The sequence below is a fragment of the Diadema setosum genome, chromosome 5 (genome assembly GCF_964275005.1).
Source record: "Diadema setosum chromosome 5, eeDiaSeto1, whole genome shotgun sequence".
In the NCBI taxonomy this organism is placed as follows: Eukaryota; Metazoa; Echinodermata; class Echinoidea; order Diadematoida; family Diadematidae; genus Diadema; species Diadema setosum.
In genome coordinates, this window is record NC_092689.1 from 11342326 (window position 1) to 11369004 (window position 26679).

Sequence of the window (26679 nt, forward strand, 5' to 3'; positions counted from 1 at the left end):
TGCTTTTATTAGATTACCATGCACGAACATAAACATCGTTACTATCATTTCACAACTGGATATCATCTTATCATCATCACCACGATTATCACTCGTATTACCATCGTACATATCACCACAAGCTATATATCTTCCACCACTATCAATACTTTTTTCCATGTCATCAATCCATCAACAACAACTTCACGAAATCTCTTTCAAAGTTTTCACCATCATCATCATTATCATAAGTCTAAATAAGCATTGCGACTGGCAATATATTCATACTCGATCCCTCCCTCCAATGCCCACATGGCCTAGCACCCGTAATTGAAATGATGAAGAGAAACGATTGAAAATTAAACACTGATTTGTTTGTTTGTTTGTTTGTTTGTTTGTAAGAACAATAGCCGCATTCACACGTACAAAATAGCTGGCTACCGAGCGCGCTCCAAAACTCGAGAGTTCTTGTTATACTCGCAACTTTTTATAAACTTCATGATCGATATATTATAGAAACAAACACATGGCTTTAACTGGTATCAGATTCCCAGGTGGGTTCATGACTTTAAATGTGTATAAACCATTTGTTGTCGCCTGACACCCAAAGGGAAGCCATGCGTGATTTGTTGTCTCGAAGTCGTGCAGTATCGTACACATAAAAAGTGATGAGATATTAGAGCTGTGATAGATAAGTTTATCAATATCAGCATAGCCATATGTTTACTATGTGAGATAGAGAGAGAGAAAAAAAAAATCAAACCCACAGCTCTGATTCTCAAGTAAAACACATTTGTAGAAGAGATTTGAAACGATCGTTTTATAATGTGTTATTTGGCACAAAATAATTTCACTTATTTTTAGTAATATTAATCGATAACCAAATGAAAATCAATTTGCCGATATTCTTTTCATTAAGTTGGAGCAACGAGCATTAGTTCAGAGTCACAGAGGCTACTTTCGAGTTTTTATGAAATACATTCATAGGAAACTGATAACTATAAGTTTGAACGATGATAGCGCCCAAAATATCATGGTTACAGTTCGTTATTGAGAAGGTTCGTTATTCAGAAGGTTCTTTATTCCGAAGGTTCGTTATTCCGAAGGTTCGTTATGGACCCTATTTCATTGTCGGATCAATGAACCTTCGGAATAACGAACCCTATTTTATTTTCGGATTGGCGAACCTTCGGAATAACGAACCCTATTTCATTTTCGAATAAACGAGCCTTCAGAAAGCGAACCCTATTTTTTCGGATAAACGAAACTTCGGAATAACTAACCTGCGAAATAACATCACAAATGTTCGGATTAACATACCCTTTTTGATTTTTGGATTAACGAACCTTCGGATTGGCGAACCTTCGGAATAACTAATTTTGGATTAAGGTTCGTTAATCCAAAAATAAAACAGGGTTCTGGAATGGGTCATAAGACTTTCTTTGTTCAAAAGTTATCTGGATGTCTGTATTTTTAATGAAAAAAAAAAACGTTTTTATAACGTCCAATTAAAACGTTTTGAATACGTCGAAAACCTTCCAAAAAATGATGTGCTGAAAACGTTTTGACAAAACGTCCAAATAACGAACTTGGAACGTTTCAAGAACGTTTAGAAACGTCCAAATGTCAGCTTGGACCCAGATTTGTATCATGGTTGTACTTTGAGGTACTCACATGCACTTTGTATTAGACCTTAACCGCCCACGATCTAAAAATGACGTCAAAATCACGTCTGTTTTCCTTGTTTACATATATAGTTTTCGTGAAAAAGGCGTCTTTCAGACGTCTTCCTTTTTTTCTTTTCCAATATACATCCAAAAGGCATGAATTAACGTGTAGATGACGTGCTCATGACGTTATTTTGACGTAAATCTTGTCTTTAGAATTGTGATTTACACGTCATTTAGACGAATCTAATGACCACCAATGACATCTTTGGGACAACTTCCATTTGAGCAAAAAATACGACATATTGACGTCAGTTTGAAAAATACGACATATTCACGTCAGTTTGAAACGGTTTTATTTTCGTCTATAAGACTTTAAATTAGTAATCTACACGTCTTTACAACGTCTTCGTATAACCAACCAGGCGTCAGAAAGACGTCACAAATATGACGTCTTTTAGATATCTTCAAACAACAATACGACTTATTGGCGTCAGTTTGAGACGTCTAAATAGCGTCTGTTTTCTTTGCATATTTACCGCAAACAAACGACAGTTATTACGCCTTTCTAAAGTCTAGATAATGACGTCCCTCTATGTCTTCCATTTGAGCAAAAAAAAAAAAACAAATCTTATTTTTGACAGTTGACTGACGTGAAATTGTCGTCGTTCTGACGACAGTATATATGTCGCAAACTGATATAACTCTATAAAATTATAATTCGTAGGCCTTATTATATGAAGTCACAAAAACGTCGCAAAACTGACGTAAATTTAACGTCACGTCATTAATATGACGTGGTAAATAGGTTGCAAAGCAAAGTAAATTTCATTTCACTAATACGTCGTAAATATGAAGTGAATAATACGTCTCAAAAATGACTTGAATTTTACGTCTTTACCCAGCTAACACAAAGACGTTTTCTAAACGTCCTTGAAACATTCCAAGTTCGTTATTTGAACGTTTTGTCAAAACTTTTTCAGAACGTCTTCTTGTGGAAGGTTTTCGACGTATTTAAACGTTTCAATTGGACGTTATAAAAACGGTTTTTTTTTTAAACGGTAAGATAACACTAAAAAAAACTTTCTAAAGTTTTAAGGACCGACAGAAAAACGTTTGGACGTTATCGACATCCAGATAACTTTTGAAAACCCTCTAGAACGTTTAAAAACGTTTTAAGAACGTTCAAAAAAGTTTTTATGACCCGTTCCAGAACCTTGTTTGATTTTGGGATTTACGAATCTCGGAATAACGAACCCTATTTCATTTTCGAATAAACGACCTATTGGAATAGCGAACTCTATTTCATTTTCGGACTAACGAACCTTCGGAATAACGTCACAAATGTTCGGATTAACGAACCTTTCTTGAATTTAGGGTTAACAAACCTCTAAGTATATAGGGAATTTGTGTGTTTCGGATATTCGTTATTCCGAAGGTTCGTTAATCCGAAAATAAAAAAGGGCTTTGTTATTCCGAACATTTGTGGCGATATTCCGCAGGTTACTTATTCCGAAGGTTCGTTTATCTGAAAAAATAGGGTTCGCTTTCTGAAGGCTCGTTTATTCGAAAATGAAATAGGGTTCGTTATTCCGAGGGTTCGCTAATCCGAAAATAAGATAGGGTTCGTTATTCCGAAGGTTCATTGATCCGACAATGAAATAGGGTCCGTAACGAACCTTCGGAATAACGAGCTTTGTTTCAGTTTTGGATTAACGAACCTTTGGAAAACGAAACTTCGGAATAACGAACCTTCGGAATAAAGAACCTTCGGAATAACGAATCTTTGGAATGACGAACCTTCGGAATAAAGAACCTTCTGAATAACGAACCTTCTCAATAACGAACTGTAACGATATTTTGGGTGCTATCATCGTTCAAACTAATAGTTATCAGTTTCCTGTGAATGTATTTCATAAAAACTCGAAAGTAGCCTCTGTGACTCTGAACTAATGCTCGTTGCTCCAACTTAATGAAAAGATCTTAAATTTGGCTAATATCGGGCATATTGATTTTCATTTGGTTATCGATTAATATTATCAAAAATAAGTGAAATTATTTTGTGACAAATAACACATTATAAAACGATTGTTTCAAATCTCTTTTACAAATGTGTTTTACTCGAGAATCGGAGCTGTGGGTTTTATTTTTTTTCTCTCTCTCTCTCACATAGTAAACATATGGCTATGCTGATATTGATAAACTTCATATACTGGTAAACTTCTATCACAGCTCTATATCTCATCACTTTTTATGTGTACGATACTGCACGACTTCGAGACAACAAATCACGCATGGCTTCCCTTTTTGGGTGTCAGTCGACAACAAATGGTTTATACACATTTAAAGTCATGAACCCACCTGGGAATCTGATACCAGTTAAAGCCTGGTGTTTGTTTCTATAATATATCGATCATGAAGTTTATAAAAAGTTGCGAGTATAACAAGAACTCTCGAGTTTTGGAGCGCGCTCGGTAACCAGCTATTTTGTACGTGTGAATGCGGCTATTGTTCTTACAAACAAACAAACAAACAAACCAACAAATCAGTGTTTTAATATTCAATCGTTTCTCTTCATCATTTCAATTACGGGTGCTAGGCCATGTGGGCATTGGAGGGAGGGATCGAGTATGAATATATTGCCAGTCGCAATGCTTATTTAGACTTATGATAATGATGATGATGGTGAAAACTTTGAAAGAGATTTCGTGAAGTTGTTGTTGATGGATTGATGACATGGAAAAAAGTATTGATAGTGGTGGAAGATATATTGCTTGTGGTGATATGTACGATGGTAATACGAGTGATAATCGTGGTGATGATGATAAGATGATATCCAGTTGTGAAATGATAGTAATGATGTTTATGGTCGTGCATGGTAATAAAAGCAATGATGGTATGTAGTGATGATTGGTGAAAGGAAACCAAAACCCAAAGACCAATACGGATTGAGTGAACGCAGCAACATTAGCATTATACATCAGTGAAAGTTTGAGGAAAAATCGGACAATCGATGCAAAGTTTCTCGTTTTTATAATTTTTGTGTTGTAATCACTGAATAAAGAGACTACTAGAGACCATGATGGGCAACAATGTAAAGAAAATATAAAGAGAATTCCACACACAAAAAAAAATCAATAAAATCATACATTCCATCAACTTAACTGATACTGACTTATGTTAAGAGTATCATTCCCCCTACTTTCTGAAAGTGGTTAATCAAATGCTCTTCCATTACTCAAGAAAAGTGAAAACATGTTTGTTTTCTTTATATTTTCTTTATGTTGTTGCCCACACATGATGTCATGCATCCAGTGGTTCCAACATCCAAACGTTAAAAGTTCTTAACTTTTGCATCGATTGCCCGATTTTCCTTAAACTTTCACTGATGTGTTCTACTAATGTTGCTGCTTTCACTCAATCCACATTTCTTTTTGGGTTTTTGGTTTCCTTCAGTGATGGTCGTGGTGGTAGGGGTGACGATGGTAAGTGATGAGAAGGACTATAGGGTTGGCAATGATAAAGTGAAAATCAAAAAATTATTGATAGAGCAATTCAAACCGTGATACTAGAGCAATTTTGTACATGTATGGACTGGGAAAGTGAGTTGATTTTGATGGAAATAGCACATCTTTTGAGTTTTAATGCCGATCCAAAATGTCTTTTTAAAGCTGATCAAATTAAAACATTTATAGAGAAATTTTATCGATCAAAATCGATGATTACTAGCTCTCCCCCCCCCCCCCCATCCCGCAGTTTCTCTTCCCTCCCCCATCTTCATCATGGATGTTATTGCATGAGAATGTAATCATATATCTTGATATACATGAACCTGAACTAAAAAGGAGCCTCCTTATACCACGCCTTTCTGAATCATCATGAAGTTGGAGGATAAACCCAAATTAACCTAGGAGTTCATCCATGTTACCCAAGAACAAATGTCCTCTTCGAATCTGATTTTGTGGGGCTTAATAAACATGATCAATGTTAACAATAGCAATCGCTGCAGCTGTAGACCTAAATATTTGTGAATTTTGTGAATTTTATTGACTCTTTCGACCCCCTCTCGGGGTATGAGAGTACAAACAAAGAGTATAAATAACAATATAACAAACCAGTGAATACAATACTCAAAGATTACACATGACACAAAAGATATACAAGATTATAGTGTATATGGGAATACAAACATGAGTAAAGTGAAAAGATAGACGTTAATCTACATGTAAATAGCAGATTACAAATTTGACAAAGAAGGTTGCTTCACTAACCTACCGCTACGTGTCGCTACGTATATATAATACTTTGATTATGATTTATTCCAAGCTTCAATTAGATCTCCAATTTACTTTTTGCAAGACATTGATGACGACGTCGAGTTTGCATGCATCCTAGTAACACAAGTCTCGCAGCGAGACACAGGAGGAGTGACAGCAGACGGCGAACAAAACTACAGGCAAAGGCAAAGCCGAACGCGATGGCGATGACATGTGAAGTGGAAACACGCACACACACACACACACACACACACACACACACACACACACAAACACTCACACACGCGCATATGATATACACATACCCATACACACAAACCCGTTGTTATGTTTCTGCTTGAAGGACGGCGTCCCATTCTCACGTTGTAATCTGATTCTGTGGTTAGCAGACGACCATGCCAATGGTACTCTGTATATACTGTGTAACAGTACGAACTCAACGCCTACCTGCTGAAGTCCACGCACATGCGTACAAAAACCAACTTGTACACTGATAGTCTTTGCTCAAGTGACACAATTGGCAATTTCGACGCGTTAGGGTTACGGAAAAAAAAATCGCGTCCGGGTCGAAGAAATACAACATCTTCGCAGAAGCAGCTGCATGCTCCCACTTGATAGACCCCGTATATCATAGTGCATACCCGAGAAGTTACCCGAAAGTGGAGCCCCAACTTCACCCCAACACCCGCGGGGCACGCCTACACACCTTCAACCTCTTCGCTAGCTAGCTGTCGTGTCAGCTCAATCCTTCCTCAAAGCATGCAAAGCTCAACATCTGACTGATTCTGAGCCAGTTTCTTCTGTGCCGATAGCATTGACTCCAGCGGTCTGGGCATCAGACAGCAGTTAACATTTTACGATTTGCAGAAGAAAACAACAAAAGCAAGCAAAAATCAGTGACAGAGCAGCTCAGATCTGCGCTGCGTCAGTAAAGAAAGGCGCATGCTTGAACCTTCCTGTCAATACTCTAGCGGTTCTAGTCTCTAGACATGACATCTAACTATTATTAAATTAGTGGATACGGCAAGGAAACAAACTTCACTGCTGATTACAGACGGTTGGACTGTTGTACATGTAAGTATACTACTTTACTAGTTTAGTAATTAGTAGGGGGTCTAGTAGTAGACCAAGCTTTTTGAGCAAATTTCCAGTAATTAAAGAGGAGTAAACTCAGAACTGGCATAGATTGAAATGATAGTAATTTAGTACTAACGTTACACGTTAGTTAGAATCTAATTTATCCACTAATTATAATAATCATAAAAGTTACATTGTCTCATGTCTAACAGAATCAGTTCGGGAAACCCACTCACAAGGGGGGCCCCTCCTTATAAGTAACCCGTCCCCCTTATAAGTAACCCCGTCCCCCTTATAAGAAACCCCCGGGGCACCCCTTATAAGGAGTCTCCACGCTTTTTTGCAATGCAACGCGAAAATGAAAGGACTGCGGCAATTCGCTTGATTATGTCCATAAAGCTTCACAAGTTTCCTAGTTACTCACGAAATTTGAGCAAAATCGGTTTGAGGCATCATATCTAATATCATGGATTTAAATGCGATGTCAAACGACCCGTGCGAATGCTGAAATGCGAGCGATTACTGGCGTGAGTGTCGCCAGGCGCGGCGGGGCGGCAATGCTTGAGTGCAGACGTGGCGACTGAGTATGGAGGTCAGTCGCCACGTCTGCACTCAAACATTGCCGCGCCGCCGCGCCTGGCGACACTCACGCCAGTTATCGCTCGCATTTCAGCATTCGCATGGGTCGTTTGACATCGCATTTAAAAAAAGCGTGTGCGAATTAGGTCCCGTGTAAAGAATCGGGGTCGCTGAAAAAGCGCAAAAAAATTGAAATACTATGCCGTTCTGTTGCGAGATTTTTCGTTAATCGCAAGCTCAGAGTGTGATGGTATCCTCAAAAACACAAAAGAAAAATAAAATCTCTGTACGTGCCGATGCAGTGAATAAATGTACAGGGGCTGAATGGAAGTGCAGAGTCCCCAAAATTCGGACACGAACGGGCGCCGCAACGTCCCCGATGCAACCTTGCGCCAACAAGGTATGGCTCGTGTGGATTTTTCAGCGGCCTTGTATGCGTATCGACATTATGCGCGTGTCCGAATTTTGGAGAGACTGTTCGAATTTGGGGGAATTGACAAGGTGATAATATTTGGGGATTCTGTGAAATTTTATGATCTATTTAACATAATCAATATTGGGAAAAAGTAGGTTGATATATTTAACATACATTACTATAGATATAATTTTGTAGAGTATTATTTGAGTTGAACAAATATTGCAAAAAAGCTTAAAGTGTCCGAAAATTGGGGCTTTTACTCTAGACCTCAATGCAATGACCTTTTTTTAGGGCCTAGGCCATATACCACATGCATAGTATCTAGGTATCTTGTTTTCAAGATTAGAAACCAACACGGTAGTATCTGGTACTGTGTAAGCTTTTATTTGTACGAATTTCGCAACACTGTTGGACCTATCAACCGCACCAGCCCCCCTAACCCATCTTATCGAGTCGGGTTACTGGTTGCAGCGCCCCATGCCGCGGTTATGTTGGACCATGAATTTTACAGCAAGTGAAAATTATTCTTGAACCGTGAGGCATTTAATATTCATAGTGCACTTACATCACAGCAAAATATTTTGTCAAAATCTTGAAAACAACATCTCGCAAAAATGCTTGTGACCTCATCATTTGCGAAAATGATATGTACGCGAAAGTATAAACGGCTTGTACTGTAAAAATCGTGATTGACTTTGGCTATGTTTATTAAGTTTCTCATCTTTTTAAATGCGTTTCAATACCTACGTACTATCAAACTGCATTTGCAAAGATCTTTCAGATCGTGTTTCTTGAGTTGTTGCATTTATCATCATTGCTGTGAGTTGACTGGGAGGCCTTGTTACTGTGCAGCCCCATTGCGCAGTCTAACCAAGGAGTGAAGATGTGCGCTTGGCGTGGGCACAGGTCCGAGCTGTGAACGTGTTTTAAAACGACTTTGCATTCATTAATTATTTCTGCAGAAACAAGTTTCTGGCTCAAATGCATGTATGCTACCACAATTTTTATGGCATTTCAGAACTGTTTCACATTTCTATCCCCATAATCAAAACAGCTTTGCATTATCAACTGTCCAAAACTCCCTGAAAGTTATTTGGAAACCTTAATTCTGTGCCAGATTTGAGTTGATAAAGGCACACTCATACCATACCCTCAGCCACTGCTCTGCCTGGTTCTTAATTGACTTTAGATCTATAATCTGTGGTAGATCCTTATTTTGTTTTCATGGGAGAGACTGACTTACAAATGGTAGGAATTACCCAACTACCATACTATGCAGAGTTAACTAACAAACTCTCGTATACATTGTATATGAAATGTCACACTTTTTACCAGAGCTCAGAAGTCTATGTGACCCTGCATCTCAAAACCAACAAAAAGTCGCCAGGCATGGATTTTTAGTCAAGGGCAGATTCTGAAAGAGCAGACTCTAAGCTTTAAAATGATGCATAACTCAATTCAAATGGACTTCCCTAACCTACCTAAAATACTGGAAAGAAAGCACACGCTCTGGAAAAGTGTGAACTGAGTAAAGAGGCTCTGAAGTACAGGGTCTATTCAAGCTCTTAATATTTCACCAAGCTGGGCTAGCAGCGCGATGACGGGGACAAAACACAAGATGTCGACCACCGGAGCAACAACAATGAAATCAGATTAAGCTGAAATTGAGCGTGTTCTATCAACACATTCTGTGGTCCATGATTATTGCCAACTTACAAAGCAGTAGCATTATCCTTTCAAAAGTTATTAGACTTGAAAGTGAAGAGTGTACAAAGGATAAATTTCAAGAAATGAATAATACATACCACCAGGGGCCTGTCTTATAAAGACTTGTGATAGAAATCAATCACAAGTTTTTTGTGTGCTGCAATGCAAGTTGCGATTGATTTAGGGACCTAGTGATTGATTTGAAGGCTTTACAAGACGGGGCCCAGATCATTCTATACTCTCCCCCAAAAAGGGGTTGTAGAAAAACTGCTGAAAACACACTTTCCCATTTGTGTTATGATCTCAAACTAAAGAATATGTAGAAGGAAGACAGCTCTTTCAGAAAATATGAAAAACTCAAGATTGACATAGTTGACCCATTTCACCTGTTTTGAGTCCTGACGTAAAATCAAGGGGTGCGACTTTTTGTTTGTTTTGTGGTGCACGGTCACATATTATGTTTTACATGGACAGGGAGGTGGGTGCAAAGAAGAGCTTCCAGGCACTAATGTACACTTTTGTATCCATGAACATAGTTTACATCCACTGAACCATCATTGCACCGAAATCATAGCAAACATTTACAGTGTAAAGTAGAGCTTCCAATCACTCATCATGCATATCATATGTGTATGTACATGAACCAAGCAAATCAGCTGTTAGGATACATTATCACTGCACTGTCAACTTTCATAAATCATGTCGTCAGTCCAAACAACTCGCTCTTTGCGACCTTTGTGGCGTATGTACGCTGCCTATACCAATTTAAATTGAAGTTGGCTATCTACCGGTACTTAATTATGCCAATAAAAAGGATATGGTGGTCTTGTACGTCTTCTAAGTAACAAAGAGCTATAAACCCATTCCATAAATGGGAACCTGATGGCCTCTGTACTAAGTGTATGGGGATTTCAAAATTCTGTATGGAACGGGTTAAAATATTGATGTATTGAATGAGTACAGGTCCATGGCAAGCTGAAAAAAAAAGAAAAATTGGTTGAGAAATTTACTAGAGTGCACACAATCAAATATAAAGTCTACACATGTACAAGTACCCTGTAGAGATACAACCACACATACATTTGTGAAATGTATGACCATGGAGCTACTATGTTAGTAGCTCCATGGTATGACAATGAGCTTGTGTGTGCACTAGGAACAGCATTTCTCAACCGTCTTCTTTTAACTTATCATTTAATCATTTATGCAGATGAAACATTGCTTTTAGCTCCTGGGAATAGACCAGTTCGTAATTCCACTTTGCGCATGAGCAGAAAAAGGTCATTTGTACCAACAGGCATTTTGGTTTGTAAATTCACTGAGATAAGCATCTGTGATGTGATGATTATTCATGTATCCTTATCTAAATGGTGCTTGCCAGGACATCCACCTGACAGCAAGAATGGTAATTCACAATAAAGGAAATAGGCTGTAATTCCATTCAATACAAAACAATGAAATAGATGCCTGTTAAATTGTCAGCTGATGGAGTATTCTGATCACCTGATCTAAATGCGAGTTCATTCTTTGTTTGAACATGAATTCCATGAATTATTACATCAGGCAAGATTATGCATTATGCAGAGATGCCAAGTTCAAAAAACTTTTATGAGTGAGATTTTTATGACTCGGCATCTCGCCGCTCGCGCGCATGCGCGCGAACGAGGGGATGTCCCCGTCCCATGGTAGGGAGCTTTTTTAAATTATTAGCTCTTAATGATTCGATCTGGTGCATACTTAAGTGACTATTTTTTACTAATTTTGAAAGGCAAAAGGGAAGTATACCTTCAATTGCATCTATCACTTTAATCCTTTGAGCTGTATGCTCCTTATTTTTGGCCCAAATTGCAGACTTCACCAGATGCGTGAGAAAAATGGGTGCCATGCGTGAGATCGTGAGACAGACCCTAAATGCTTGAGTCTCACGCAGAATGCGTGAGACTTGGTAGCTCTGCATTATGCCGCTTTGAAAACGAGTGAAGTGCCTAACCAACTGAGGAAAAAAGAAAGGTCATTTGTACCAATGTGTACATGAGCTAATTAAGAACTGACTTATACTTGTAAGACACCATGTACCCCCAATTTGCAGATCAAATTATATGCCTTAGATTCATTTTCAGATTGTGTACAACATAGGCAGGGCAGCATTATGCCGCAAAGAGTGGATAACCGTTCAAGCAATGATGTGAAAGTCAAAGTAAATAATAATTCACAATTTGTGACCACTTTGGTTCAAAGTTTCGTGAGTGAGTGGAAATAAAAAAATTTTACTATGATTTTGATGCACTTTACAGTTAACTGCAGTGGAATATGAGATACACTGCATGTATACAATGCACAATGTGTACATGGATTGGATAGAAAGTACAGGGCTGTTCATTAATGCCCAACTATCTTCTAGGGAATCTAGCAGAGCTGTGCTTTTGGTAGCTCGGTATGGGCTTGCGAAATACCCCCGGTAAATATGCATTTGTGCAGGTAGTCTAGTCTGATTGGCCTTTCATGAGTCATGAAGAAGGATTGATCATACTGAAATGCCAGTATTATTTCTTTTCTTTCTTTTGCACTGGGCTGTATGTGTTCTCTTACACCTACATGTACACTGTATACCTGACAAAATGCAACTTGTTGAGCACTGCAAAATACATACTTTTACTGTGGTCTCGAAGTTTCTTCAGGAGATTCAAGGAGGTTTCGTACACCTTTTTTGGATTAAAAATATGTTTCCATATAATTACAGGCCACAACATTTCTACCTTTTTCAGGCTACCAAAATTTTAGATCTAAAGATTTTAGTGGTCCTAATGGACCATCTTAGAAAAAGTTAGTGTCAGCCCTGTCATAAAACATGATGGTACACCCCCCCCCCCCCCCCCACACACACACACACACACATACACCAACATACACACACATGCACACTGGTGCTGGCTGGTGGTTTTGAGGAGATTTGGAGAATGGAACATTGATTAGTCATTTGTCAATGAAGATACATTGTGTACATGCACAACATCCCCGTCCACAGTGTAGCACAGCATGCAGGACAGCTGTACATGCAGCCATGCAAGTACTCTGTCACACACAGATTCTTAAATGGCAAGTAATGAAATAAACTTGCTTCTATTTGACTGCTCAAGGCTTTTCTTTAATGTCAACTTTATTGTACGTGAATATCCCAATGGTTTAATTGGTTTTGCCATTGATCTGCCAACACGTGGAATCTGTAAAAGAAGATGTAGACCATACATGTGTACATTGATTTCCTGTACTTCCATGCAAAAATCTTGTTGCACTGTATCTGTAGTAGGTACATGTAGCTTTGTTTTCCAAGACTGGACAAAAATTGATTCAGTTTCACAGCTAGTCTAAAGACGACAAAACTGATGAGGTATGATTATGCTGGGTAAAGTGAACTTGTATCAAATGACATGTCACAGTAAGTAAGAAACTCCATCTTTCATCTTTGATATTTCAGACTGTACAAACCTCCAGATATAATGAAAATTTGTCTTGTTCTCTTGTTCATAGAATGTAAAACTTGTACACTATTTAAAGTTTCGTCAAAACTCATGATAATCTTTGGGACATCTTTGCTGGTCTTTGATATTTTGGTGTTATACTATTCAAATTTAATCCATGGGGAAAAAAACAAACAAACAAAGTTTGTTCCGGACAACTAGCAAGCTTTTCCAGAGCTTGTATGACATACTAACTACTTTGTACAAGTTGTAATGTCAGTGAGTACATGCAAAATGGATTCCAATTTGAAATGTGCTGAGTGCAATGTAAATCTGAAGCAAAATGCTCAGAACTACACTACAGGTTTTAGAGAAACGATATTGATCAATTAGAATTCATTTGCAAACTACAGATAGGTGATTGTCTTCTCCCTACTGTTACATGTACATATGTAGGTCTATTTATGAATTCCCAGATGACAGACTTTGTACTGGTCAGCTATAGTCATGCAGAAAAGTATCTCTACACAAGTGATTTTATGTTCACACATTTACTTTCAGTTGTTACAACATACATTCAATACTAGCATTATATGTAGAATGCATGCCAAGACTGCATCATGGATTTAGTTAAAGCATCTATAGATTCAGTTTAATCATGGAGTTTGATTTGTGTTTAATATTTCAGGTGATATGAGTACATGTAGTATTAAATTCCTACAAATGCATTGCACTTTTAGAGTAATTTCTTTTTTTTTCCCCTAATAAAATAGCTTGCATTAGTTCTTTGGTGATTGCTATGCAGATGGGACAGCCAGTAGGACACAATTTCCAGTTGACAGGGAAAATCTGAGAAAACTTCTTAGGTTGTACATGAATGCATCATGAAGTTCAACAATAGTACAATCTGTGGAAGTACATAGATCAGCCTCAACATTACCATGCAATGCTGAAATCATTAAAAACTTTGTGGATGGGCACCTTTAATACGAAAGAGAGAAACAAGTAGTTACACAAAGAGATAATGAATACAATACCACTGAAGAGGAATATTATTGTGTTAAGATGAAAATAGAATTTAGAAATTGTATGTTCTGCTATTGAGAATGAAGTGTTTAATATGATCGTGCCACAGCTTCCCGAGAGACCAAGGAGACAAGAGACAGATTATTATTGTTGACAGGACAGTGCCGTAGCCTGGATGATGGTCTCTGAGGCTCCACATCTTTCATTAGATTGTCTGGATGGACACTAGCTTATGGTGTTGAGCCACTACTTATATCCCCGAATTCCCTGCTTTATCATATTGGGCAGTTGCGTCTGAGTCCTTAATAATAATGGTCGTGCGAGTAATAACAATAGAAAACAGTCTCCTGCCCCTTACTCAGTACTAGGCTGCACTCTGGGTTCAGAAGTTCAAATACACAGTGTGTTTCAGCACTGGTGGGGATATTGGCTCGTATTTGTCCGTCTCACTGGTTATCAAAGGCAGCAACAGAGACCGAAACAAAACAAAGCAAGATCAGGAGACAAATCTCTTGTAATATATTTCAGAAAGCCTCAAGTTGAAATTGATCAATGTCGGTGTTTTGCCATTCAGACATACATTTCTTGCTGTTTCTGTTTGACCTTTTCCTGTGGGGCCAAAGAGCACACTGTGGGCAGAAATACAAGACATCATGAAATACTCTTGAAAGTACTAAATTGTACTTTTTTATAGTCCTGTAGAGTGCCAAGATCAGGTACAATTTCTTGTAACTTTGCTCATGACCTTTAACCCTGGACACTGATTGGTGCATCACAGGCTGAGATATTGCCATGTCAGGCCTATCATCTCCACGATTTGGATGCATTCTTTGAACACTCTTGTAATGACATCAAGATCATTCATAATGCTAATATTGATGCACCATTTTGTGGCAACACACAGCAAGAGGCAGAGTATCATAGTTATTGTGCCAGCAGTTGGGGGGGGGGGGGGGGGTGGGTGGTGGATGTTTGTGAGCATGATGTGTTCCAGGCTACCAATTTTATCCGCAGGTTCATGGTCTATTGCACTTTCCTATTCATCTAATTGTTTTACCCTGTAATATTTATTTCATTGGCAGCCGTGACAACAACAAACTTCTTTAAATTGCGATTTGCTCACAGCCACCTTATTGGCAGGCAGTTGCATTATGTTAGCCACTTCATTACTGTAATGATATGGCAATTTCTGGTAATTGTTATGAACGTAATGATGATACAACTGTAGCTCTCGCAGACCCATTTGGGGAATTGGTTATTTTCACATTGGGTGCTCTCTAGCTTTTTTTATTTTTAAATCTTATTTTCAGCAAAAATTATATGAGACTTATGTAAGGAAGGCTTTGTGGATTCTGCAGTTTTGAATTTCAGAGCGAGGAGGGGAGATTTGGCTTCTTTTGAAGTTTCCGTCAAGCTCGTGAGCCGTAGGTAGCGTGTGCTTTTACTGCGGTATGGGCATTTGAGGAGCGCATCTTTCTGCAGAAGTAGTTGAAAGGTCACTGTAAGCTCCGCATCCCGAAAAAATGATACGAGGTCAAAGATGTACGTACACACGGTCGTTTCGCTGCTTAATTTTGGCAAAACGTGATTGGAAAACACCTTCGGACTGTCATGAGAAACATGATTGGAATTATGTTTCAAATCACCCTCCGCAATTCCAGTTTGCATTCACACAGCAAGAATACTTTTTTTAAACACAATTCTAATGATGCGTTATTACAATCGTGCTTCAAATTAGCACTGTCAGCACGTGTAAAAGCAAGGTTAATTTCTCCCAGAGCTCCACTGTTACCCTTTTAAAAGTCCTAAGGCTTGGGGTTCAGGGGTGATGCATGCCAAGAATCAGTTCTAATGCTATTAAAAACACAGAGCTAGAGATTACTTGAAAGTATCCAATCAAATTTGATGTATTCACTCTTCACAATTAGGCAAGATATTGGAAATTTGAGAGTTTAACCTAATATTCAAGTATTGATGCATGAGTACCGTGGCTTGTATGGTACATACACTGTATTTATACGTGGAAGGAAAACAGTGTGAATCTTACAAGATTGTTTACGCATATGATATGCCAAGTCAATATGAAATGCACTTAGCAACCTTCTTCGCCTGGGGAGCAGTAGACTGTGTGTGATTGAAGAGGATTAAAATTTCGTTGTTAAGAATTTTGGGCTGTATGTAGAAAAAAAAAATGGTGGAATTATTCATGAGGATGCTGTACGAATTGAGTTTGCACAAAGTTCAAGCACTCGATGATTGAAGGAGAATGTATAATTTTGGCTTTTTGAATAGGAATTTTCATGAAGAAGAAGCAGCACTACACTGTATATAAAAATGTTTAGCGAAAGTGAAGAAATAATAAGGGGGAAAATTACTGTTTGAATCTCTGCATGCCACTTATTTTGGCCTACAGTGTATGTAGTTTATAGTTGTCTCTGTCCAGTGGCATGGCTGTGGCATTGTAGAACTCATATTTTCAAAGGGCAAAAACAAACCCAACAACCTTTGTTCCTACATGTATACTTGCATGTGCATAAAGCAACCCTCTGTCGTGCAACTATTGTAATACTTTTAAATGTTGCTTTTATAGTGCAGATATGGTTTATAGATGATGATGATGTGTTTAATTTCTTGAAGTGGTAAAACTTTGAAGGACCACTCACAAAATTTGAGCTATTTTACTGTGTGTATACAAAGCTACAATAATGTGTCACAGTTGACCTACTGACAGTCAAGTCATTCTGTCAGCTTTATTATTCGGAAATTTTGAAGAAAATTGCTCTTTCCCTGTTGCTTGTCATGTTTCTGGCAAGATTTACTGAGATGAACAGTAAGTAAAATCTATCAACTTCTGATCATTGACTTTTGAAAAGGCTGACATACTTGTGGCAAGAGCTACAATTGTGCTGTATGTGTTCTCTGGAGAATACATCGGTAGTGTTTACTGCCTGATATTTGAAATATTGGCACAATTTAACCATCATCATTCCCATCCTACTTGTTCTGTTTGTTTGTGATTTTTTTTTTCATATTTTCCTGTGTGTCACACCATCTGTCTCACTGGATGCAAGCAAAAGACTTTGTTTAAAGTTCCTATTCCAGATGTTTGTGAGTCACCTCATCGAAAGCTTAATGTAGCTTGATTGAAGTCAAGTTTCATTATCTGCAATGTATGAGATGTACCTGGGTGTATGATTGTGCTGTATTGTATGGAACGAAGAACATCGTCTGCGACTCTGACGACTCCTGAACGGCGTAGGTCATTTACCCCCACCCCCCCCCCTTCTTTGGCGCTTTCAGGAGACTGTGTGGATAAAGAGCACAACTGTGAGTCAAAGACATATCCATGGAACAATTCTCGGAAAAATACAATCTAGAATTAATGCATACAGCTGTAATGGGTCTGAATGCAGCCTGCTTCCTTAAAATTTACAGAAAGCAGAGAAGAGATGGCTCATTTGCCACTGGAGGTATTGCACCCAAGTTGTAGTGATTTATATATTATAATGTATGCACAGAATAAATCTGTAGTTAACTTATGATTCATCCCTGAGCTGGGTAGGACAAAGAATCATGTTGGGGTTTTTTTTGGTTTTTTTTTTTATAGCAATTTATATCTTGAACTGTCAACTGACTTGATTTTAGAGATTATCGGTCTGCATTTGGTACACCAGAAACACCCCCCTCAAAAAAAGAAAAAGAAAAAGAAATCCCTAGCTCTTTTATATGTTTATAATTCATATTAAAAGGCTAAAAGGAACTAAACTGTTTGCACAGTTGTTAAAGCAGTGTTGACTGTGGGTATTTTTTTAAAACTCTTAAAAGGTAAAACAGTTTCCATATGCCTGCAAAACTGTCAATTTTTGCTCAAAAATGGACACACATACACAAAAGAATAATGCTGTGATAACACAATTTCAGTTGGGTAACAATGAAAATGTGAAATGTGCACTGTATGTATAGGCGGGGGCGGACATCCGGGCATTTTCAACATGGAGCCCTAGTAACCGACCCGGCCGATGAAAACAAATGCGTAGCGACCGTACCTTAGTGCAGCGCTCAGCAATGCATCGCATGCATAATACACGCACGGTACATGCATAATGCACTGCACTGAATGAACGCTATACGCTAGTGTGCTATTATCGGTTATTTTTGCACAGCTTTCTGACATTTTTACTGCAGATTCGTACATCATTTCATCGTTTGTTTCACATCCTCACAATGCCTCGAAGTTGTGTTGTGTTTGGCTGCCATAATCATAGTCTAATGTTGGACAAAAAACGATCTTTCTTTGAACTTCCAAAACGTGATCGCAGTCCAGAAAGAAGGAACCGGTGGTTATAGCTGCTATCAGCCGGGAGAATGAAGACGGATCCCACTGGAGTCTAGTGAAGTCAAGGACGATATGCTCTGAATTCAAATTACTGGAAGTAAATGATAACCGACTACTAACCAGGTGTACTCGTTAGGTACATGTACACATCGGCGAACTGAATGTCTGGCCACGACGTAGGGTCACTGATCCACGAGTCTGCGGGTACACGGTAGCCCGACCAGACGCTCTTGATACGCTACGCGAATACGTATGTACAGCGGCGACTGGGCTGTGTATAGTTAGGTACACGGTAAGGACAAACTGCAAGGCCGATGGAGGACAGTTTAGTCTCGTATCTCTCCTTTGCTTCCCGTGAAAGTCTATCACAGTAATCGAAGGACATCTTATAATCTATGAAAGCATATTTTAACTGAAACAATGAACTAGATTCAGCGGTAAATAAAAGTGAAATGAACAGCATTAAACGCGACAGTAGTAACACAGCATGAACTGACAGCTCCACTGTAGATCCACGTAAACTCCGTTTATGTGTGCTAATGAACGGTCCCATATATTGCAATTCGCGTATTGTATGACAGCATTGCATGCTCTGTTGCACGCTCGTTTGACGGCTATTGTTTTCATCACACTAAGGGCAGCGAGTTCGTCGCTATGCGGAAGTGACGTCACTCCGCCCCTGCCTATAGGGAGGACTCTTCAGGAATGAAATTCAAATGCATATTTCATTGATAAATTTTTATTCTTTTGATCTCAAAATATTCCAAAAGAAGTCGTTGGTTTGGCAAATTATGTCAGCCATACAAGTATCTCGGTACACCCTTCTGATATATTGCAAGCAAATTCCAAATGGTGGAAGATGAATTTTGAGCTCTTCTGAGAACGTATGTTTTGCCTTTATTTAATACATCCATAGTCTTTGAATTAGGGATTATAATGCAAGGGACTGTTATGAAGGAGGTTTATTGCTGTTCCCATTGACTCTAAATGGGTGTGACAGAATTTGCATTAGCTGGCTGTGTGCAAATAAACAGTGGACAAGAGGTAGCCCTAATCATGTTGGTGCAATTAACTCCCTCCTACATTATTACTGATATGAAAGTACACACACCAAGTTGTTGGCATTATGAGTGGCTGTATACAGTCTGTACCTGTGTATGCATGCATTACATTCAGGTTGTGTGCAGCCACAGGTATGTGTATGGAGGCACGTCGTGTTAAAATGTCTGCGTCTGCCCTAGCTAGTATTTGTCTAGACAGCATCGGGACATTAAGAAATCAATATGCTTATTCAATTCTTACTTTTGTAAATCAATGAGGTTATTAACTCTTCAGTTAATTTTGTCATATTAGAAAGACCCAAAGGGCACTAGGCTTTACTCAAGTCTGTGTCATCCTTTATTAAAACTGACTGATCCCACAGGCCTATATTTTCCAGAGATCTTACATTTTGTACTGTAGGTTGTGAATGACTTTGAGATGCATTATGTGTACTCACAATGCTAAAAATTGCTTAAAGTCTTTTTGTAAGATTTGATATGGAGAAGACTGAGATTGGGTACACAAAGTTGGAGACATCCCTCCTTTTACCAAGTGCTGAACATTGTTGGTATCAGTTTGAAGTGAGAGATGATTAGATTTGCTGCAGTAATAATGACTAAAAACCCTCTCCCAACTTTCGTTGAATGCCATCAACAGTGTAAAGAAGCTGGTTACTACTAGTGGCAGTGACGGGCATACTGTAAAACACAATATATTTGCGACATGAAAATTTCGCGAATTGGAGTCGACGGCTTTTCTCGCAGCATGAAATTTGCACGACTTGCCACTGGCATCCAATGCATGTTGTGTGGGCAAGAATTTTCACGTGCATTTTAATTTCCGGAATGTTGCCTCTTGCGAAATTTGCGAAATTAAAATGCATGCAAAAATTCTTCATTTTACAGTTAACTAAAACAAAGTAATGTAACATTTCAAAAACTACGTTACAGTTGGCGTACACGTACTAGTATTTTCTTTTTTCATGTTGTGTGATGGCAACTGTGATGGTACGAATGCCAACAGAACTAAACAGAAAGATACACATAGTGTGTTAGTTCATAAAGTGAGTGTATATTGGCTTGTTCAGAGAATTTCATCTGACATAATACAAAGGATTAGAGTCTATCAGTCACAGATGACTTGTTTTAGTAGTCAATCAGATATCGTTTCATTTTTATTCCATTTTAATAGGTCATACTGTATCACTGTGATCAAATTTACAAGCAATCAGAAGTCAAATAATGCAGACTTCATTTATGACAGGGATGCTCATGCTATTTCATTACCATGTGATATGTGAGACTGACGTTCACACCAAGCATTCCAAATGACACCTCCTCATGTTACACAGTCAAAGTTCATCATTCGATTATAGTTTCGCGTGAGCTGCAACAAGGCATTTTTGCATCAAGGAAGCACTATGATATTATATGTAACATGTTGCTATAGCACCTCCCTGGTTTAATAGTCCAACACACATTATATGTTGGACATAGATGTTCCAGGAAGGTGACCTCCCTGGATGTTCTATGACTTTCATTGTTATATTCTGGATAAAGCATTGATCTTGTCAATGGAAAGAAAAAGTCGTAGAATGATAGTCTTAAATTTGATCTACGGTATACATCTCACAAGCGCAATGTACGCTTTATCATAGAGGATGACATCCATGTTTCAATTTTTATTGTCTGAAAACCACAAGTGTTGTCAACTGCAGTGGATTTGAAATTTAAAGGGATGGGTTTGGGTTGGAGTATTTGTCTGCTGTTCAGGTTTATGTCCTCTTGTCAGTTGCCAGAAAGGTTGAAACAGTGAAGCTAATTGCAGGATGCTACGAAGTCACTTGCATGCTTGCCGGGGCAGCAGGTCTCAATGTTAGCGATGGCCCAGGGCCACTAAAACTTGAGGTTGGGCCACCAAATTAGCTTTGGATGGCCACATTATCCGACAAGTAAGATTCAGAATGGAATCGTTCTGTTGCCGTTGATTTCAAATCAATACATTTTTTTTTTCTTTTTCAGGTCACCAAAATGTCAAATGTAAAGATTGTAATAGCCTGAATGAACCACCAGAGAAAAATATTAATGTTGAATCTTGCAGGGCAATTAAAATGAATGGCAACTTGACTTGGAATATCATTGGCCCTTTACCCTGTGACCATGTGGGCAAATTATTTTTTGTTGTTGATATTTTACATTAGATTTATCTGTGAAGAGTTTGTAGTATATATAGTGTGTTAATAGGAATCAGGCATTGTCAACTTACCCCTGGATGTAGGCTTAAAATGAAAGATCATACATGATGTGCATTTGGTTCATTGCATTCTTTTTATCAAACATTATGTGTGCAAGATTAATCCATTGTCTTTGATAGACTCTGCTTTTTAAGTCTTGCCTCACTATCTACAGTATTGCAGTGTGGTATCTTTAGTTTATAGATCCTCCATTTCTGTAGCTTGTATACAGATTTAGGATTTATCTAGTCAAATTTGATTGAGTCATGAATATCTTTATTCAAGAAACTTTGAAGCATATTCAGTACATCCGGGTGCATTAATCTTAATTATTATACATATAAGCCACTTTTTTGATACAATAAAACCATGTATCAATATTCCTGCAAGGGGTTTGCTTAATGACATACAATATTGTTAGCATAATACCTGTCCTATGCATTTTACATTACCCGTATCAATGGAGAAAAAGAGTACAATATTGTTTCCACTATTGTACTCTGCTGTCAATATCGCACTCAAATGTTTCTTTATACGCGTGCACAGTATCGCTTGCAAAGAAAGCAAAGTGCAGTGGCATTGCGCGACGAGGTTGAGAAATGCCATAGGAGTACACGTAAATCGTCTGTGCTGTCTGTGGCAGTCACTCTGTACTGTGTGTATAAGATACACGTCCGTATACAAGTTGAAAGGTTAGATTTTGTAAACATATGATGGTGAGTGAAACCCTTTTTCATTTTTTTTTTTTTTGGAAATTGAATGTGGTGTTGTCGTGGAAAGTGGTTTGTATGTATAATAATAATAATAATAATGGATTTCTTTCGTGGTATATCAGATATATTGCATTCATCAACATGAATATTGCACTCGTCTTCGACTCGTGCAGTATTCATGTTGATGAATGCAATATATCTGATATACCACTCAAGTGCATCCAATATTATAAAAATGCTACATTGGCGGAATTGGTTTACATCATGTAAACATGAAGTTGATGCATGTACATGTATATGTGTAAAACATAAAAGATTTGACATTGATAAGTCAATGACTGACACATGAATTGCTAGTACTATGTTAGGGTAAAAAAAGTACCAAAATTCCAGAATATTTCATGAGCGCAATAGACAACAGAAATTTTGATGAATAGTACAAAGAAAGTGTAACATTAATAATTATTGCTGTTAATTGAATCTTACACACAATCTTACACACCAGACACACACACAAATAAAATCATTTTTACATATTACATTGTACGGAGTATTAGCCTAGGTCTGCTCATGCTTGCTGTATAAAAAGGCAGCCTTGACCCTAGTCTAGCGGGCGACGTATTTTTAGCCTAAATCAGTGATTGGCAGTCAATAGAGGGCGCGACGATGTGGAAGTCGAGTTGACTAAAAATACGTCTAGTAAGAAACCTCCGAATAGAGGCGTGGAACCGGGTGTGGCAAGACAGTTGTCAGTCGCCAACTCTCGAAGTTTTATTGGCTGAGCATCGGATGTCAATCAAAACACGTCGCAGAGCCCGAAGAAATGCTAGTCTACTCTCCTAGGTATACTACAGATAATCTTTCAATAAAAATACAGTTTGCCTGTCTCTTTCAGCTTACTACAGTATTTTTTCACTCTTCTCCATTCTTTTTGAGGTGTATTACATCTTACCTTACTTCAAATAGAAAAGAATGATGGCAATCAGTGCAACTGACTTCAGTTGTACATCTATGAGGGTTTTGCACGTGGAAACTATGCCCAAATTACTGCCGAATGCAAACGTTCAATTATTGGAGTAAAGTCTATTTGATATTTACTTTAATTGTACGTTTCGGAAATGTATTTGATATCATTACTCCCCTTTATCATTTTTAACCATGAGTTACTATATATTTTGTGTTAAACTTTGCATGATATTTGCTTAACATCAATAAAGCTGCCGTCAAGACATCAATCTCTATATCGGAGCACCGTAGACTTTAAACAGGCATTTTCTGTCGTGTTCCGCGTGATCACACTGTCACGGAAGAACCCGTCCGCAGTAACATGGGCGTCCAAGGGGAAAACAAAGAGGAGCTGCGACACAAAAAGATTCCTGCAAAGCCAAAGGCACCGGTGAAATATGGTGCATTCTTTGCAATCATGAAATTACGAGATGCCATCTATGTGATCCTGGCAACAAGTAATGATAAACCGATTCAATCTGATTCACATTTCTTTACAAATGCAAATGAGGACATCTTTCTCACCATTCCGAATGCATGCCAATGCAGAAAATTAAGCTAACCAATGAGGCTTATGCATACACACACACGCAAAGTAAGAAAAAAAAAAGCACGACCTACTTACGAACCTGAAGCATAACACGCACAATATGTGACCATGGCCAAAGCGCCGGAAAAGACAAGTGATGATCATTTTCTATCCAATTTCACCGTTGTCAAATCAAACATCCACGAATAATTTTTGTACATGCTTATATAGTTGGTAGCTCATGGTAATTCCTATATATTACTTTCCTGGTTTTCATATCTCAGAAAGTGCTTCGAGGCTCAGGGACGTTATGCATTGGTTGAAAAGTTAAAGTTATATTTCCAGGGCCCCGTTTTATCAAAAGATAAAATCGATTTTTAAATTTCCTTACCACACAGGCCGCCATAGACTTACAGTTGAAATCAACTATATAATCGATTTTAACTCTTCATAAAACAGGGCCCAGGTGTACAGCAGGTCAACGTGGCATCACAAAGTATAGACATTAGGTAAATGTTTGGAAATGCGCGAGCGCCAGCAGTATTTTTTTTTTATATATTTTTGTTGAAAGTGTGAAATATGACTAGGAAGTATAGGCGTAAATGGGTAAAACATACTCTTTAAATATGGATGCACCTCAAGTGAGCATGAGGACATCTGAATTTAAATTTTCAAAATTGTTGCTCTGAATGCAGTGACGAACGATTTCAGATAGAAGCTTCGCTTGCATGTGGAGATTCACCATTCTCACTCCATAGAAGATGTTAAACACGATACCGCTTATTACGCTTCGCGAAAGACCCTGTTCTCTTTTATCAGCACACTGTAATACTTTTCTTATCAAGCTTTATCCATCATGATTTTCTGCATCTATTCAACCAAATATCTGTATAAATAACTTGCGTTAGTGGCTAGCGCACGAAAGCCAGAATTTTCATTGCTTTGATAGACGTTTGCCTGAAAAAAAAAAGACACTTTTCACAATGTCCAATTCAGCTGACAAAGAAAGTGACTTTGTTCGAATGGCGAAACATGGAAATGTGATCCTCTCAGTATAAAGCTATAGATTCTGTCCAGCGACACATACATCGCCAGTCATGATGGAAGTGCCTCAATAGAGTAATAACTTATCGAATAATATCGAATAATAGGATATGAAGTGAAACCTTGCGTTCTATATGTGTGCAAATAGGCCGAAAACTAAACCATTATTTTAACGACTACTAGTAGGCCCTACTGTAAAACATGCTGTCATCCATGGTTTACAACTGCCTGTCTGATGCATTTGAGTTATGAGAGTTGGAAGGGGCTGATCTATGATTTGGGCCGTACTTCAAAGGGGATTATCAGCACATACACGAATGCTTTATTTTTGACATTTTTAGTTTGTGTATGTTTGTCATTATACTTGTCCTTGTGTGTGTCAATGCGTGTGTGTGCACGTGTGTAGGCATGAATACGTGTGCGTGTTTTCATTCAATTTTTACTGCATAATATTTAACCTTTTTATTATTGCTGTCACATCAACGTATTTTGTAACTAAAAGAAGAATATTTCGTTTTCGGAATAACGAACCTGATTTCATTATCAGATTAACGAGGAATGATGAATCCCAGAAAGGACATGAAGGAACATATCAATCATTTCTGAAATCTTGTCAGAAAATACGAGTATAATCATTTCTTCTGAAAGGTCGAATCAAGTGAATGTTATTTCAACAACCACGCCTAACCTCTAAATGAGATGTTCCAGGCGAAAATGGCACAAGACTATTTAGCAGAGCCATGTACACGTGTAACTTCTTGCGATTTGGACATGGACACAACTCTTGCGTGTTGTGCCTCAGTTGCGTAATACGTTTTGTGTGTGTGTGTGTGTGTGTGTGTGTGTGTGTGTTGGTGTGTGTGTGTGCGTGCGTGTTTGTACGTGTATTTTACCACAGTTGTTCGCTTGCTGATGATACTCAATTTAGCCATATTAGTTCATGGGCCAAGACCCGAAAAATGGGTTTTTGGTACTACCTGAGGTGGCAAGACCTTTTTGGTGTCATTTTGTTTGTCGGACATAGATGTGCTTATCAAGCTATGATAGCATTTCCAAATGAGTAGCTTAGTCATAATAAATGAATTTTTAACCAATTTGGTCTCGTTTTTATATCCCTATACTTCTGAATCGAAACTAAACCGCTATACAAAGAAGAGCACTGCCTTCTGTATGTCCACAGGTGTTCTGTTGCAAACGCGGTGCGCTTAGTCTTTATTCAAGGCAGCGAAGGGAATATCCAAATGGTTATGATGTCCACAGCTGTCACGCGGTGCGCTTTGTCTTTATCTAGACCAATGTACCGTTATCATATCTAAACTTCCTAACAAAAGGGATTATCTATATTGTTTTTATACCACCCTCTCAACAAATACATCAGTTTTAAACAAAAATCACTCTGTTCATTTACAACATTATTTATTATAATGTATCGTAGTGTACCGGTACATTGTTTTTGCATTATCTTTCATTGTTGGATGGAAATAAAGCGACATTGGCGTGGTATTAGCGTTTTCACTGTAGCGTTTTCACCAGCTGTAGCGTTTTCACCGGAAAATGATAAATAATTGGAAAATACGATAAAATTCACGA

General features: G+C 38.2%; 1 protein-coding gene across 1 annotated transcript in view; it reads left to right on the forward strand.

Moving 5' to 3' along the window:
* The first annotated feature begins 6973 nt into the window (after positions 1-6973).
* LOC140229089 (uncharacterized) overlaps positions 6974-26679 on the forward strand; it is a 68362-nt gene continuing 48656 nt past the window's right edge. Inside the window, exon 1 of the mRNA XM_072309352.1 lies at positions 6974-6991. The gene's annotated coding sequence lies outside the window, so the exon portion shown is untranslated. The remainder of the gene's footprint in view (positions 6992-26679) is intronic.